The following is a 17,365-nucleotide window of genomic DNA, read 5'->3' on the forward strand; positions in this document are numbered from 1 at the left end:
CTCACCTTATCACTCTCTCTCTCTCTCTCTCCTTCTTTCTCTTCTCCTGTCTCTCTTTTTTTCAATCTCTCTCTTTCTCTATCTCTCTGATTGTTTGACTAACCGTGTCATTTTCAGAGACTGTTTTTATTGTGATTAATGTTTGGGTTCTGTCACTATGATAAAACAACCTCCCCTTTACACAGATTCTCTCTGGATGTCTTATCTTTATGGTGAATTAAAATCAAATAGACATTCATTTTGTGAGCTGATAAAAAATGAAAGAGGATTTACTTGAGTGCTTGTTCAATATGGGCTTTTTTTCGGTTGACAGATGATGTGCTGAATTTGTAACCACACATTAGTATTTTACTACTAGTTTTACCTAAGGCAGAAATATAGCCAGAGTAATATGCTGCTGGTAAACGTTTGCAAAATTCAAAAATAGCCCGGTGCCGTTTTCTTTCTTGTGCTAATGTATTATTGAAACGGGAAGCTTGCAGGAAATTTTAAAGACTCATTCCTAAAACAAACACATTCTCACTCCAAGCTTGTCATATTTTTATGCTTGGTTGGGCCACCTTGGGTTCCCCTTTGGCATAATTTTTTTGACATTCAGAGTGTTCCATTGCTTTAAATAGTTTGCCCCTTGTGTCAGATGTACTTAATTCTTACATGCATGTGTCAAAGTATAATTTTTTTTTTATCTTCCATTGATATTTTTAAACATTTGACCAATATCCTACCCTAAACTTAACCACTTAACAAGTACAGTGTATTACAAGTCTTATGGAGCCATGTAAAATCATTGTGAGCAACAGAGTGAAAGTTTTACTGCTATAAATACACAGTTGAAGTCAGAATTATTACCTCTCATAAATTATTAGCCCCCTTATATTTTTTCCTTGATTTTTGTTTAACAAATGATTTTTTCAACACATTTCTAAGCAAAATATTTTTATTAAATATTTTGCTGATTTATTTTTATTTTTTGCGATGATGACGGTACATAATGTTTTACTAGATATTTTTCAAGATACTAGTATTCATCTTAAAGTGCAATTTAAAGGCTTAGGCTTGGTTTGTTCTGTAGACTATCAAAATAAATAGTTTAAGAAGGCTAATAATACTAGCTTTATATATATATATATATATATATATATATATATATATATATATATATATATATATATATATATATATATATATATATATATATATATATATATATATATATATATATGCATATATATATATATATATAAATATAGTGTTTTTTAATTATTATTAAAAACTGCTTTTATTCTCGAAAATAAGAAAATATATATATATGTTTGTGTATATATGTATGTGTTTATATGTATGTGTATTTATGGCAATATATTTTCACTGAACATCTTTAGAAATAGAAAGATAATACATTTAAATGTATGCGAACTATTGGGGAAAAATTACAAACTACAAAATTTCAACAAAATTTTATACATTATTTGTTTCTCTTCAATTTTAGTCTTTTTTTTATAGTTACGTTTGGGTGAATTAATTTTGGACCGTTATCATAAGTTATTTTCTTGGATTACCTCCATACTTGGATTCATTACTGAATAATTTAATGTATATGTTCAAATATAAAATATAATCTTGTGGTGTCCATACACAGATCCACAGTTTGTGGAAAATTTGTGTAATATTTTATGCTATATTTTGAGGTTTGATATTGTGATTATAAAACATTAACCATTAACCTTTCTAACTGACAATAAAGAACAAGATAAATCAAACAAACCATTAACCAATCTAACTGAAAATATAGAACAATATAAATCAAACAAACCAATAAAACTACAGTTAAAAAAATGTAAACGTTACGAACATCTTTGAATATCAAAAATATATTTGAATGTATATGGAAAAATAGACCAATATAGACCAGCCTAAAGAAGAGTTCAATGCAAAATACCATTATCTTTCATATATTGTTTCTCAAATTTGTGGATATATACTGTATATGCGCTATGGGGTCTTGATCAAGCCTTAAAATGTGATAATGTGTTTAAACCTACATAAATAAGAGAAGGGGTATTCTCAAAGTCGAGATCATATTATTGGACAGATGAGTCATATAGTTTTTGGTCGGTTGTCCCTGAAGGCTATAAATTTTAAATAAGTATATCACATAAAAAGTGCATTTAGACAGCTTCAAAGCTAGATGTCACGGACTAAAAGGCACAAAAATCGTATTTAATTTTTATGGGGTCTTTAAACTTTCATATTTGGTCCTCTCCCAGTCTTGAATTGCTGCGTCAGTTTTTTTAACTGAAAAAAGAAAACTATGATATACTGCGTGCTGTGATGATAATTTTTAATAGAGAAGCCGATATCAGGGATGAATTGTAGAGTATGTTGTTGTTTTTGGCTTTAGTATGCAAAAAGAGAAGAGATTAACCGAATAGTCTTATCTTTTGAAATATAGAGCAATCCTGACTTCAGTTGTGATGTCAGTGACTCATTTTACTCGTTCTCATTTTCCTGAAAAACTCTTACTCTACTCCAATTAAACCATTTTAATGCATTTTTTCTGACACTCTTCTGATCCCTCTGTGGATCTTTTCACTTCTTTCTCCTTCTAATTAAACATCATTTTCATTTTTCAGCTAGACATTTCTACTTGGATGAAAAATCTGTCTTTTTTTCATGTTGTCTTTTTTAATGGAGCGTTTTAGAGTCTGCTCTACTTGCAGTGCAACAACGTGTGTGTCTTTTTGGAGTCTGTCTGTCCGTCTCTATATCTAACTATTAATATTTAAATAATGTTGAAGTGGCTGACTGCTTTTACTTTCTTTTTCCCTGTTTTTGGCAAGGACAGTTGCTTGTTTTTTTTTTCCTCGTAAGATTTTAAGGCATCTATATTTTATTCTTTAAAAGTGTCAGAGTTGTTTTTTAATGCTCTGATGATTTGTATAGGGTTTAATTCTCTTGGAAATTGTCATTTTTTGTTGATATTTACATGCAAACATTTTAACTGACATTGACATGTTTGATTAACAGTTAATAAAATGTTCCAGGTTGAATACACTGCTTTAAAAAATGCTTTAAAATTTACTTTATTACTGGCAAATTTGGTTGCCAGTAATACTGTAAAATGTACAAGTGCACTGTAAATTTTACAGTATTACTGAAAGTTTTTACAGTATTACTGGAAGTTTTTGCATTATTAATAGCAATTTTTACAGTATTACAGGCAAAATTTACAACGCACTGTAAATTAACTATTACAACTGTGCTGTAGTTTTAAAATTTTCTGATTTTTACAGTATTACTGTAACCAAAATTGGCAGTAATACTGTACATTTTAGAGCATTTTTTAACAGCATCTGTGGCATATCAGAAAATAAGTTTTACTTTACCTTGTAAAAAAACATTACATAAATATTATATGTAAAGTATTGCAACAATAATTATACTGTATGTACAGTAAAACAACCATATTTAAGTCAAAGGAGCAAACCAAGTATAAGAAATGTATACTAAGTTTTATGAACTAGTTTCGAGAGGAGCATGTGATATAATTGATCACAGCTGGCCTCTCATCCGTAATCAGGAATAGTCCAATTAGATTGATTCAAGACCGAACTTGCCCTTCTACCTTATCTTCATTTTGGAAGAATCCCCCCTTCCACCCCATCTCCTCGTTTTCCTCTGTTTAGCAGGGGGAGCTCTCGAGACCCAACTGATATTGGACCCCCTTATATGCTTATTGACCAGGCGGGAGCCCTAGACTCAATTATCTCCGAGCTCAGGGTTCTCTCCCGGGACAGCATGCCAAACCTGCTATTAGCATCAAGCATATCTAAGTGTGAACTGTTGAAATGAAATTTAGAAATATTTAAATGTTGTGATTTTTTTTTTTAGTTGACAGGATTCATTTTGTCTATATAGATCATTGTATATATATTTAAATTTAGTTTGATTGGGCTTTTATTTAGGAAAACTGATTTGGGTGTGTGAGGCACTAAGTTTTATAGTAGAGATACAGTAAACACATAATATAATACCCAAATGACTTGCCTAATTAAAGAAACTTACCTAATTATGGCGGCGACGCAGTGGCGTGGTAGGTAGTGCTGTCGCCTCACAGCAAGAAGGTCACTGGTTCGAGCCTCGGCCGTGTCAGTTGGCGTTTCTGTGTGGAGTTTGCATGTTCTCCCTGCGTTCACGTGGGTTTCCTCCGGGTGCTCCGGTTTCCCCCACAATTCAAAGACATGCGGTACAGGTGAATTGGGTATGCTTAATTGTCCGTAGTGTATTAGTGTGAATGAGTGTGTATGGATGTTTCCCAGAGATGGGTTGCAGCTGGAAAGGCATCCGCTGCGTGAAACATATGCTGGATAAGTTGGCGGTTCATTCCGCTGTGGCGACCCCGGATTAATAAAGGCACTAAGCTGAAAAAAAATGAAAGAATGACCTTAAATTGAACTTTAAGCTGATTACTTTTGCAAAATAACTAGTGAAATATTATGTACTGTCATCATGGGAAAGACAACTATTGTTTCTGATTTTCTTTGGAAATTAGACATTAAAACAATTACATATCTGAATACAAAAATGTTTAACATAATATTAATGTAATATAAAACGATCTCCTTTACTGTGTCTGTCCGTGAATACAGTTCAACTTGTACAGAATCCAGAAAATTCCTTCCAAAGGACTGGTCTGGCTACTGTTTATCTTTGCGTTGTAAATGTTTTGCCCTTATATGTGCATGTGTATCCAGGTGCGCTACAGATTGATCAGAGTGAAGAAACTGATCAGGGTAAATACGAGTGTGTCGCGACCAACAGTGAAGGAACGCGCTACTCAACACCAGCTAACCTTTACGTCAGAGGTACAGTTTTGAGCTACTTATCTGAATGCTGTAGAATTACTGTAGACATCAAAACCTGTGACTAACACGTTCTTGTGAATAGATACACAGTGTAGTCTGCTTCTTCTTAGATAATCTCCTTCTTACCTTAGACTTTATTTGTTTATTTCTCCCTGTTGGCTCACCCCACCGGACCCCTCTGTAGAGTTAAGAGATGGTAAGTGCCGTTCCTGTCAAAACCACTGCTGTGTTTCTTACTATAATCTAGGCCTCAGACCCTCACATCTGCATAATCCTCCCCCTCCACTGGGATTCCCTCCCTGCAGACCATCTAACTCACTCTCCTAATACTTCATATGTCATTTGACACTAATCCGCCATATTTCACCTGATCCTACTTAACTGCATTCCATAGCATCATGCTAATAGCAAATGATAGCATGGTAATACCGTGTACTCGTTTGAACTTTTTACAAAATTACTTTTTTTTTTACACTAGGTTGTTTGTATGTTGATGTTATAACATACTGGGAAGTTAAAGCATCATTTTCTGTATATTCTCCATTCATAAGTTGTAGAAACGTTTGTAAGACAACATATGTAATGTAAAACCATAAAATGACTTACTGTAATACTATAGAATATATAACTATAAAAATATTACATCAACTTAACATGTTACATTAAACATTTAAATAAACATTTTGCAATGAACTTCCTTATGTTAACAGTTACATTATTTAAAGGGATAGTTCACTCTAAAATGTAAATTCAGACATTAATAACTTCATTATTAGCATTTTGAACTGTTCCAGTGTTGTATGTGCATCTTTCTTTTTATTTTTAACTTTTTTATAAAATGAAAGGTATAAAACACAATGGAGTTTAGTGGGGGAAAAAAGTCATTTACAACCAAAAGCATGGAAACTGAAATTGGCCTGAGGTACATTAAATATTACATAAAATTTACAAAATCTATTCTGTGATTATTTTGCATCATTAAAAGAGTAATAAAAAGCTTGAAAGGTTTTTTAATCTTTTTTAATTTCTCCTTTTGTTATCTTAAATACAAAAGAAGGGCATACAGCATTAGTTCAAAACATACTTTATAAAGTATTTAGTAATCTCTATTATGTTTTATGTCTACATTTACCAATGCATCATTTTTAGGCATGGGACAATAATTGTTTTCAAGGTATTGACCTTATTCTGCCATCCGGAAGTGCACTTGTTTTTGCGATTGTTTTAGAATTTCCGATTCATTTACCAATGGCATAAAAGTCAACTACTTGCTCTAAAAACAGGTCTTTGCATGACTATACAGACAAAGCAGAATAATATAATGAGACAATATCAGTTTGCAACATTAAGCAGCATAACAAGCTGTTTTTAAAGTCTAAAAATGAATGGAAGTGAATGGGACCGGAAGTCTCAAGCCAAAAATAAGCTGAATACCGCGGTTTGGAAAAGTCAAAGTTTTAAAACCACCAAAAATTTTCTGCTATACCGTTCCTAGGGTATATGTAAGATCTTTTTTATTTATTTTGTTTTTTTTTTGTTTTTAGGACAACAGAATCTCCAGCAGAAAAGATTTCCAAAGATGCCTTTTCAAATTGTATTAAAATCTGTGTTTTTGAAACAAATGAAGACAGCAGAAGTCAATGATTCATTGAAAGATTTAGCCTGACATGTTTACTGCGCCAAAATATTTTAAATGTTTCTCAAAATAAAATATATTGTGTTGAATGGGGAAAAGTTTTAGTTTTTTACCCAGACATTTTAAAAGAATCTATTATAGAGCAGTCATCACAATACTGTGAAACTGTGATATTTTTATCCAAGGTTATCATACCGTCAGAATATTATGCCAGCCCATGCCTAATCATTATAATCAAAAGTTATCTAATGTTATATTGTTGTCCTGAGCTAACATGAACTACCAATAGTTTTATTTTGTTTATAAACATTAACAAAGATTTATTAATGCTCTTTATTGTTGATTATTAATGTTAGTTAACACAATAAAATATCCTAATTTAATGATTTTAAAATTTATATAAATTATTTAACTAATTAATTAAAAACAAGACCTTATTGTAAAGAGTTAACAAAAAATATACATTAACATACTTTTAAAAAATCTTAAAATCTTATTTTTCTGCATATCAGTAGTGAAATATCACCATTTTGGGTGCCATTTTATATTAAGTGGCCTTGACTAATATGTACTTACATCAAATATAAATACAATGTACTTACTGTGTTCATAACAATGCTGTAGAATTGGCATGGACAGAGTGGACATGTCCCAACCAATATCCACCTGCTACAGAAATGTCCCCACCAATAATTTAATCGCCTTGAAATTAATATAATGCTCCGTCAACTTACAGTAACCAAGAAGTGTAGAGAGGAGATTTAATCGTGTTCTCTTTCGGGGCCTTCCTTCCACCAAACACAAACAGAGTGATTGGCTGGGCCTTTTTTTGCTGCCAAGTGACTGACAGCTGTAGTTACGTATGGATGAGAGAAGTGCCAAAACAAGGACATTTTTTTTAGTCCTCTTTCACTGTGCAATATGTGGACATAAGGAGCTACTTTTCAAAGTCACTAAGAGTCAAGTTCGCTATGAGTCCACCATAATAATATTAACCAAATAATCGAAATTTAGTATCTATTTTGGCTTCCATGTTTATAATAAACAAAAATAGGAATGAAACAGTTTCATATGACTCTAAATTTCTTTACATTCATACCTCCTCAAAGCCCGATTGCAGTAAAATCATGTAAATTGTCTTTTACAGCAGAGGATAGTAACAATTTTAATTGTTATTTGTATTATTAAGCTTTTAAATCCTTATTTGTGTTTTTAAAAGCTTGAAAGCGAATTTGTGCTGTTCTATGCATGATCTCTAGGAGGTAAATCTACGCCCTTGGTTTATAATGTGTTGAAGAACACTTCTGGTGCTATCGAGGTGGGATATGGGTAAGGAAACCAAAAGCTTTAGTGGTATGGGTAGGTTTAAGGGTGGGTTAAGGGGTAAAGGATGGTCAACAGTGTAATTAAGGATGTAATTACACAAATGAATTACAGATGTAATTACATGTAGGTATTTAATCAAGCATAAGTACAATGGAAAAATATGTATTTACACAATAATTAACAAATTATTAATTCCATTGTAAGTACATTGTAAGTACATATTAGTTATATATAAGATAGGACCTAATTTTGTTTTCAACTGTATATTTTAGATCCTTATAAGTTTGCATCTGCTTGGATATTCTGCCATAGAACAGTGTTAAAAAATTTGTATCACTTTTCTCATGTTCATCTCTAAATCACTGGCATGTCTATTTGATGAGTTTCTTTTTTAATCCTATATTCACATTACAAAAAACATAACATAGTTTGGCACATTAAAAAACCCAGCTACATCTTACCTTGCTCTTCTCCACAACACAGATTGATAACCTGCAGTATACAACATCTCGAGTGTTCATCTGTCATACACAGTGCTCTCTGTAGCATCAATAATGTCTTTAGCATGAGTTAATAAATGGCTCTCTATCTTTCACACCCTCAGTGCGGCGAATCCCTCCTCGATTCTCAGTGCCACCGATGGATTATGAGATCATGCCGGGAGGAAGTGTGAACATCACCTGTCAGGCGGTGGGGGTTCCTATGCCATATGTCAAATGGATGCTGGGAGCCGAGGATTTGACACCAGAAGACGACATGCCTATTGGGCGAAATGTTCTGGAGCTCACCAATGTACGCCAGTCTGCCAACTACACGTGTGTCGCCATGTCTACACTCGGAGTTATCGAAACTGTTGCCCAGATCTCAGTTAAAGGTACGCAGGAGGGATGTTAAAAGACTCTTTGAAGATGCTTAAAGGGATAGTTCAGTCGAAAATGCTAATTCTGTCATCGTTTATTCACTCTTCACTTCTTCCAAACCTGTTTGAATTTCTTTCTTCTGCTGAACACATTTTTAAGAAAGCTGGAAACCGGTAACCACTGACTTCCAGAGTGTTTGTTTTTCCTACAATGGTTACAATGGTACAAGTCAATGGTTACAGGTTTTCAGCTTTCTTCAACATATATTCTTTTGTGTTCAACAGAAGAAAGCAAATCCTACTACTTGAGAACCACTTGGTGGGATTAAATTAAAATTTTGGGGTGAACTATACGTTTAATGCTATTGAAGAAAGAAAACAAAAAGCATTTAGTTAAAGCTGTGTTTTATGGGCTGAGGCACTATTTAGGAAGTACTGTTTCTGATGTTTGTTTCAGTCATACTAAACGAAATATAACCTCATAAGCAGGACAATTTTGCAGCAGCCACAATGGCTGAATATTTATTGGGCATAAACGTTTGTAGCAGGCATAAAAGTCTGTGTGCATGGTTTAATTAAATGACTGACATGACAAAATGGGCCAAGTACAGTATGTTATTGTTGTTTACTCAAGTAAAAATGAGACAGACCAATAAACATATCACTATAATATGTCTGAACTGTAAAGTATTTCTTAATAATATTGTCATAGTATTTCAATATTCATTTTAATATTGTATATAGATAAACAATATTGTTATTTATTGTAACTAATGTATATGTTTTTTAAACATTAATAATAGCTTTTTTCATTTAAAAGCTTTTTTTGGCAGTAATTAAATAAACCACTATAATTCTATTGACGCGTTTCTTAAATCAGTAAGTCTAATATATATATATATATATATATATATATATAGATATATATATATATATATATATATATATATATATATATATATATATATATATATATATATATATTCTAAAACTACTGTAAAATTACTAACCAACTGATATTTTTCTTTGAATCATTACACTGCACCATTGAAAAGATTTTGTAATGTTTCCAAAAAAAGCACTTTCAATGCTTTGGCAGTATTATTTGGTTGAAAAAAAAAACGTAAACAGAAATATTATGACATACTGTTACTATTTATAATACTTTTTAAGAGGCTCCACATACACTACATGCAAAAGTCTTGTTGCCTATCCAAGTTTTAGGAACAACAAATAATAACTTGACTTCTAGTTGATCATTTGGTATTAGAAGTGGCTTGTGTGAAAGGCAAAGGCCTCTAGATTACGCTTATTTTACCAAAATAAAATATGATCATGCCTTGATATTTAATTGATTTAATTAGGACAGTAATGTCTGACTTTGCTTAGACAAAAGAACTTTGATGAGGAGGCTGAAGTATGAGATGGATCGCTATCCTGCTAAAGAATTTGCCCTCTCCTGTAGTTTGTAATGTAATGGCCACACAAACGTCTTGGTAGCTCAGGCTGTTGATGTTGCCATCCACTATGCAAATCTCTCACACACCCATATTGAGTGTAACCCAAACCATGATTTTTCCTTCACTTGACTGATTTCGGTGAGAAGCTTTGGCTCATGCGGGTTCCAAAATGTCTTCTGCAGTATTTGTGATTATTGGGATGCAGTTCAACAGATGCTCAACTAGAAGTAAATGATCAACTAGAAGTAATGTCAGGTTGTGAAGTAGGCAGCACAACTGTTTGCAAAATTGATAATAATTTGCCATTTTTATTAAGCATCACATGATTATTTAAAAAAAATCAATAACTAAATAAGACTTGTCTAAATAAGACTGCTTAAACTTCTGTATATACAGTATTGCTACTCTCTGATGATTTAAAGTGCTTTTTTATCCTCATTTGTAAGTTGCTTTGGATAAAAATGTCTGCTGAATGAATAAATGTAAATATAAATATGACTTCTTAAGGATCATATAATACTGAAAGCTGGGTATTAAAAATTCAAAACCAAAGATTTAGCTTTGAATCACAGGAATAACATGTACTGTATCACACTATACTTGTTTCATATTTAAAATACAATTTCCTAATTTCCCCATCTCCTTCTCTTTCTCCCAGCTCTTCCCAATCCTCCAGGAAGCCCAGTTGTTATGGAGCGATCTGCCACCAGCATTACTCTCATGTGGGACAGTGGAAACCCACACCCCGTTTCTTACTACATCATCCAGTATCGTCCCTCCTCGTCCACCGACCCCTTCAAAGAAATCGATGCAATTGCAACAACCCGCTACAGTGTTGGTGGGCTTAGTCCCTACTCCCACTACCATTTCCGGGTGTAGCGGTGAACTCAATCGGTCGAGGCGCACCGAGTCAACCGTGGACGCTCGAACGGCCCGAACAGGCGCCCAGTTCCCCTCCTCGCCGGGTCAGAGGTCGAATGCTGAGCGGATCCACAGCCATGGTGCAATGGGAGGAGCCAGAGGAAGCACAACGGCCAGGTGGTTGGTTACAGGGTGCTATTACACATCAGATTCATCGCTGTCTGTCAGCCAGTGGGAGAAGGAAATGGTTCGAGGGGCCAATTTTTGAACAGACGAGACCTTGCGCCCAATAAACCTATTATATTAGAGTACTCTCGCCTTCACCGCAGTCGGAGATGGACCTCTTTCCAGGGATTTGCACATCATTGCCAAAGACAGGAGGTATGCGGAATGTGAAGTTGAGATTAGTTTTTGTTATGTTTTCATTTTAATTTTCAGTGGGGGAAGAAATGCTTAAATCTCAAACATCTAAGTAAACATGCGATATTCAAACAAATTATTACTCTAGTAAAAGTAAAAAGACGTACTTGTTATTACTACTTCAGTCAAAGAGCAAAACTAATTGATTGTAGTATTAAAAGTAAATGTACTTATTGATGTTTATTTATTTTGCTAACTAAATGTTCATTTTATTGCCATAACCATACTGATGATGATAATCCAAGTGTGCAAGCAAGTGAAAATAACATAAAGCCTAGTATATGCTATAGCCTACCCTGTTCAAAGAGTAATACACAAATATGGGAATGTCCAGATTCAAGCATTTCATATAGTTGGGCTTAAACGGGTTGACTTTTTACAGCAGATTTAGTTCACACACAACTGACAGCTGTGACCTAAATATGATTTCATTTACAATAATAAATGCTGAAATTCAGCTTTAGTAACTCACATTTCGTGCCTTCAGTCACAGGAACTCAAGCTGAGAAGATCTGATTTAAACTAATATTGCATCAGTTTAAATTCCATGAATCTTTTACTGGAGACTCAAACTGACCAGATCAATTACTGTAGCCTCACTCTGGCTGTATCAATTGAATCAGCGTGTCATTAACTGTAGCCAAAGAGCTTAGAATGACCAAGAGGCGACACTCAATAGAAGTTCCATTGCAATAGTAATGCCCAGCAACAGCCCTGTGATTCCGCCATTCTGGAGTGAAATCGATCGGCTGTACATTGGATCTTATTGCTGTCGCCATGGCAAGCAGCTGCTTTGTTTTTTATGTATTTATATTAAAGCTGAGATACAACCTGAAAGACTTATAAAATGCTGTTGTTCTATTGGAATTTTCATTCCAAAATGGCCGCCGCGGCATCTAGTGGCTGTTTCACAAATCACACTAGAGTGTCGCTCTTGGTGATTCTATGCTCTTTGCTGTAGCCTCACTCTGGCTGAATCTTTTGAATCAATATAGCGGTAACTATAGCCTTAATCTGACTAAATCATTTAATCAGTATATTGTTAACTGTAGCCTCACTTTAATTAAATCATTTGAATGAATATGTTACATGTGGACTCACTCTGACTGGATCATTTAAATCAGTGAGCCATTAACTGTAGCCTTAATCTGACTGAATCATTTGAATCAGTATATTGTTAACTGTAGCCTCAATCTGACTGAATCATTTGAATTAATTTAGTGGCTAGGCTCAATCTGACTGAATCATTTGAATTAATATAGTGGTAACTGAAGCCTTAATCTGACTGAATCATTTGAATCATATAGTGGCTAGACTCAATCTGACTGAATCATTTGAATTAATATAGTGGCAACTGTAGCCTCAATCTGACTGAATCATTTGAATCAGTATATTCTTAACTGTAGCCTCACTCTAATTAGATCATTTGAATCAATATATTACTTGTGGACTCACTCTGACTGGGTCATTTGAATCAGTGAGTTATTAACCGTAGCCTCACACTGACTGGATCATTTGAATCAATGCATCATTAACTTTAGACTTACTATGAATCATTTGAATCAGTGAGTTATTGACTTCAGAACAGAGGCTATTGGATCTTTTCAGTTCAAAAATTAATGGTTCACTACGATTTGTTATGAATTTAACAGAGTAACTGACCATATTTAGCTCATTTACAAATGGGATACCACTACCACATGTCCTAACACAACAAATAATACATTTAAAACAAATACACATAATAAACATATAAGTAGTGGCAAAAAATGCAATATTTTCTTTTGGAATTAAGTAAAAGTAAATGTTTCCTAAAAAGAAAAATATTCAGAAAGCAAAGATTCTTTAAAAATGTCCTTAAGTACAGTAGTGAAATAATACAAATACTGTCCACCGCTGTTAGTATTGCAGCATATTTTGTTTCTGTTGCATCATTTTCTAAGCATCGTCTTTTTGCCTCTGCTCATTCCTAGTCCCGTCACAACCCACCGAGCTGAAGGCAGAGGTGAAATCAGAGACCAGCATCCTTCTGTCGTGGATCCCTCCTGCTCACAGTGGCACAGATGCCATCACTGGCTATGAGCTCATTTACAGACTTGGAGACCAGCCAGAGCAGGTACACACACAGACACGCTGAACGTTTTCATTTTGTAGCGTCTGGTTTAATGCTAATTACTTTAAACCCCTCTCCTGCAGAAAATAACATTTGATCCAAGCTCCAGTTATCTGCTGAAGAATCTGAAGCCGTTTTCCACCTACGTATTTCAGCTAGCAGCGCGCAGTAAACATGGCCTGGGGGCTTTTACAAGTGAAATCACCGTTCAGACCCCAAACACGTATGTTCTGTCTAAAGCTCTTATAAAAACAGACGCAAATATCTTTATGCTTGCTGAAAACAACAAGCTGTGTCAAGGGATGCTGCTGTGCTGGCAGGATATTTGACCAACCAGTGAGATACACTTGCTTAATCAGTTCAAACCGGTCCATCAGGTTATCCAGCTACTATATATTTTGCAGCTTTTTCAGCTTTAGGCTTTTCAGAATGCTTCACACTGGTGGACTATACTTGTAGGGTGGGATGTCTTGATTTTAGAAATTTCATGAGTCATGTACTGGAGACTCAGGGCCCTATTTTAATTATCTAAGTGCAAAGTCTAAAGTGCATGGCACAAAAGCATTAAGGGGTGTGTCTGGATTCACTTTAGCTATTTTAAGGATGGAAAAATACGGTGTGCGCCGCAGCGCATGGTCTAACAGGGTTGTGCTTATTCTCCTAAGTTATAGTTATAGGTGTGTTTTGAGAATAACGTGCATTAAATCAATTAGAGACTCATCTCCCATTCCCTTTACGAGTATGTTGCCTTGCGCCATGGTGCATTTGCTATTTAAATAGCGGACTGTGTAAGAGGAAAAACCTATCACTAGTCAGAAAACAGTTAAACAGACCATCTGCAGTGCGAGGATAAGGAGTGAACCTCCTCCATTCGGCCTCTTCACTTTCTCTTTACTTTAATTTACTATTTATTTTACTCCTTTACTTTTGTGGATAAGGAAACGGTGTTGTACGCACTCCACAAGACATCCATCAGCCTACATATTTAGTTTGTTACGCCAAGATTTGTTTCAAAACTATTTCTAAATTCAGTTCTTATTTCTAGCGAACGAATAAATGAACAATAAAATCGAAGTGTGGTCAAAAAACTGGTAAAGAAGGCATGGAGGTAGTGGTTTTTATATTTATGCAAAAAAGAATAATTTTTGTAACATTTTAACATTTTAACATTTTTCGGTGTGAACTGATTCAGTAATTCACTGTAGACTCACTCTGGCTGGATTGTTTGAATCAGTGTATTTTATTCAATTTTATTAACATTTTCTAAATATAGTTAGATAAAATACAAATTGCTAATGGTATTAAAGCTATATTATTTGATCAAAATTGACATTTACAATGTTTATATTTTTTACCAGAATGCATTTTGAAAAATATGTCATTGTTTTCAGAATGATCAACATATTACTGTAGAATCATTCTTGAAGGACAGTGGAGACTGGAGTAATGATGCCAAAAAGTCTTCCTGTTCAAACACAGGGAAAAAAACACAGTAAAATTGGAAGCAGCTATTTCAAATGGTAAACATATTTAGTAGAATTACTGTTTAATTTGTATTTCTTATTAAATTATTGCAGTCTTGGTGAACATACAGTAGGAGACTTCTTTCCAAACCAATAAAAATCTGGCTGACCTTAGTAATTTATATATTGTTCATAAAAACAAGTTTCAAATGAGGAAACAGCACTTGAACAGATCAACTTTAAATAAAATTTAACTAGAAACTAGATAAATATAGCCAATTAATCAATAAGAATAATAATTATGCCTATTATACTGTAACTATCACAAATGGGGATTTCAGATTCGTGAATTTTTTAACCTATTTATTCACTAAAAAAAAAAACATCATCACAAAATAATAGACTTCACATTTAAAAGAGTCAAGTTTAAGAGAGCATGTTTGTTTATCACCTTTTTTCTTAACTTTTGACGCAGCCCATTGCTACTAGTTGGAGATTATAACTTGCATTTCTCATTAGCAGAACTACACAAAACTGAATGAATTTAAGCTCTTTAGCTCCAACACTGGTCTGCACACACACTCGCATTAAGTGAAGCGGAGTATTCTCTTCCCAACATCTAGATAAGAAAGATAAATTACGCACAAGCACAAGCACACACACACACACACACACACACACGCACACGCACACACACACACACACACACACGCAAGGAATATATTAAGAGAAACTCTGGGGGCCATGAATGCCACTTAGTTTTTGTAATACACATACACAGACACACTTTAAATGTACCACATACAGTGTGCATTTAAAACCCCAGGCATGGGTGTAAAATGAAATGCATTCTGAGTTTCTGTGGATCTTTTAAAAGTCTTAATTCTCCCATCTAAACTATAAATGTTTTAAATCAAAGCAGAAAGTCTTCCACTCAAAATCTAATTCATCTGAATACCTTCTTTAAAATTTAGTACATTTACTAGATACAAAATAAAGAAATCTGAGAAAATGAACAAAATAAAACAATATTACCATACGACTGTATCTGTAAGCAGCTATTAAAGCGTTTTTAATAAGCATTTTTTTTCTGAACCCATTAAATCACAGGTGTCAAATTCAGTTCCTGGAGGGCTGCAGCTCTGCCCAGTTGTGTTCCAACCCTAATTAAACACACCTAATCAAACTAATTTAGTCCTTTAGGCTTTTTTCTAATTTATTTATCAGATTTTTATGACAGTTAACAAACAAAAGTAACAGTAAATAATAGTAGAAACTAAAAAAAATAGAAAAATAAATATACAACAGTACAAAATTGATTAAAAAAATAAAAATAAACCACACTATAACCCTCATATTGTGCAACAAACAGTATATGTGTGCATAAACAATATATGATGTGCATTCATTTTACAAATTAAGCATATAAACAGGTCAGTATCGAAAGCTGAGGTTGGCAACATGGTGTATTAGGTAAAATAAATAATGATAATAAAAGAAAAAGAAATATATTTTTTAAAATATGCGAGTTTTAAAATATATAAAAGTGATGATGCTGGGGGGTGGCACGTTCTTCAAACTTGTGGTTTTGTGTCAGGAAGAGTTGTATGTTAGTGTTATATAAGTCCTTTAGGCTTGTTTGAAACCTACAGGTAAGTGTTGAAGCAGGGTTGAAACTAAACTGTGAGGGCTGCGGTTTGAGTTTGACACCCCTGCATTATATATACTTCTGAGCCCACATATCAAGATTTCTCATGTCATATAGTTTTGCTTCCTAATAAATGTATTTTAAATGTATCTTAACAATTGTTAGACATTTGATATGGAAAACAAGACACTTTTAACAGTCGGATCAGAAGATATGTTATTAGAACCCCAAGCTTTTTTTGTGCAATTAATTAAAACTGTGATTCTTAAAATAGTATGTTTAAAGTGTGTGATAGTGTGTATGTATGTATATATATATATTATATATATATATAATAGTGTGTGTGTGTGTGTGTGTGTGTGGTGTGTGTGTGTGTGGTGTGGTGTGGTGTGGTGTGTTGCATGGTGCCTCTCAATTTTCTTTTGTCCTAAAGTCTTTTTTAACTTCATAAATCTACTTTCATAAGACCTGCAGAAACCCTGTCTACTACTTATTTAAAAGACCAGCTGTAAGTAGAGAGTTAGTAATTAAATGTCTAAAATGCAAAAACCTCCTTAAATGAACTAGCATATTAACGCACATAAATATTGCATTGAGGCCAGGAGCAAGTGCTATTCACATTAATTAAAACATGTGTTCTGACGTGAGTAAATGTTTCCGTGATGCAAAAAGTAATTGCTGTTGACAATGTTATAAGTGCAAATAACATGTGTA

The 17,365-nt window shown here is 33.7% G+C and overlaps 1 pseudogene; it reads left to right on the forward strand.

Moving 5' to 3' along the window:
- Window positions 1-17,365, forward strand: part of LOC130221156 (receptor-type tyrosine-protein phosphatase delta-like) — a 105,394-nt pseudogene that overhangs the window by 65,895 nt on the left and 22,134 nt on the right.

The sequence above is a fragment of the Danio aesculapii genome, chromosome 1 (genome assembly GCF_903798145.1).
Source record: "Danio aesculapii chromosome 1, fDanAes4.1, whole genome shotgun sequence".
NCBI lineage: Eukaryota > Metazoa > Chordata > Actinopteri > Cypriniformes > Danionidae > Danio > Danio aesculapii.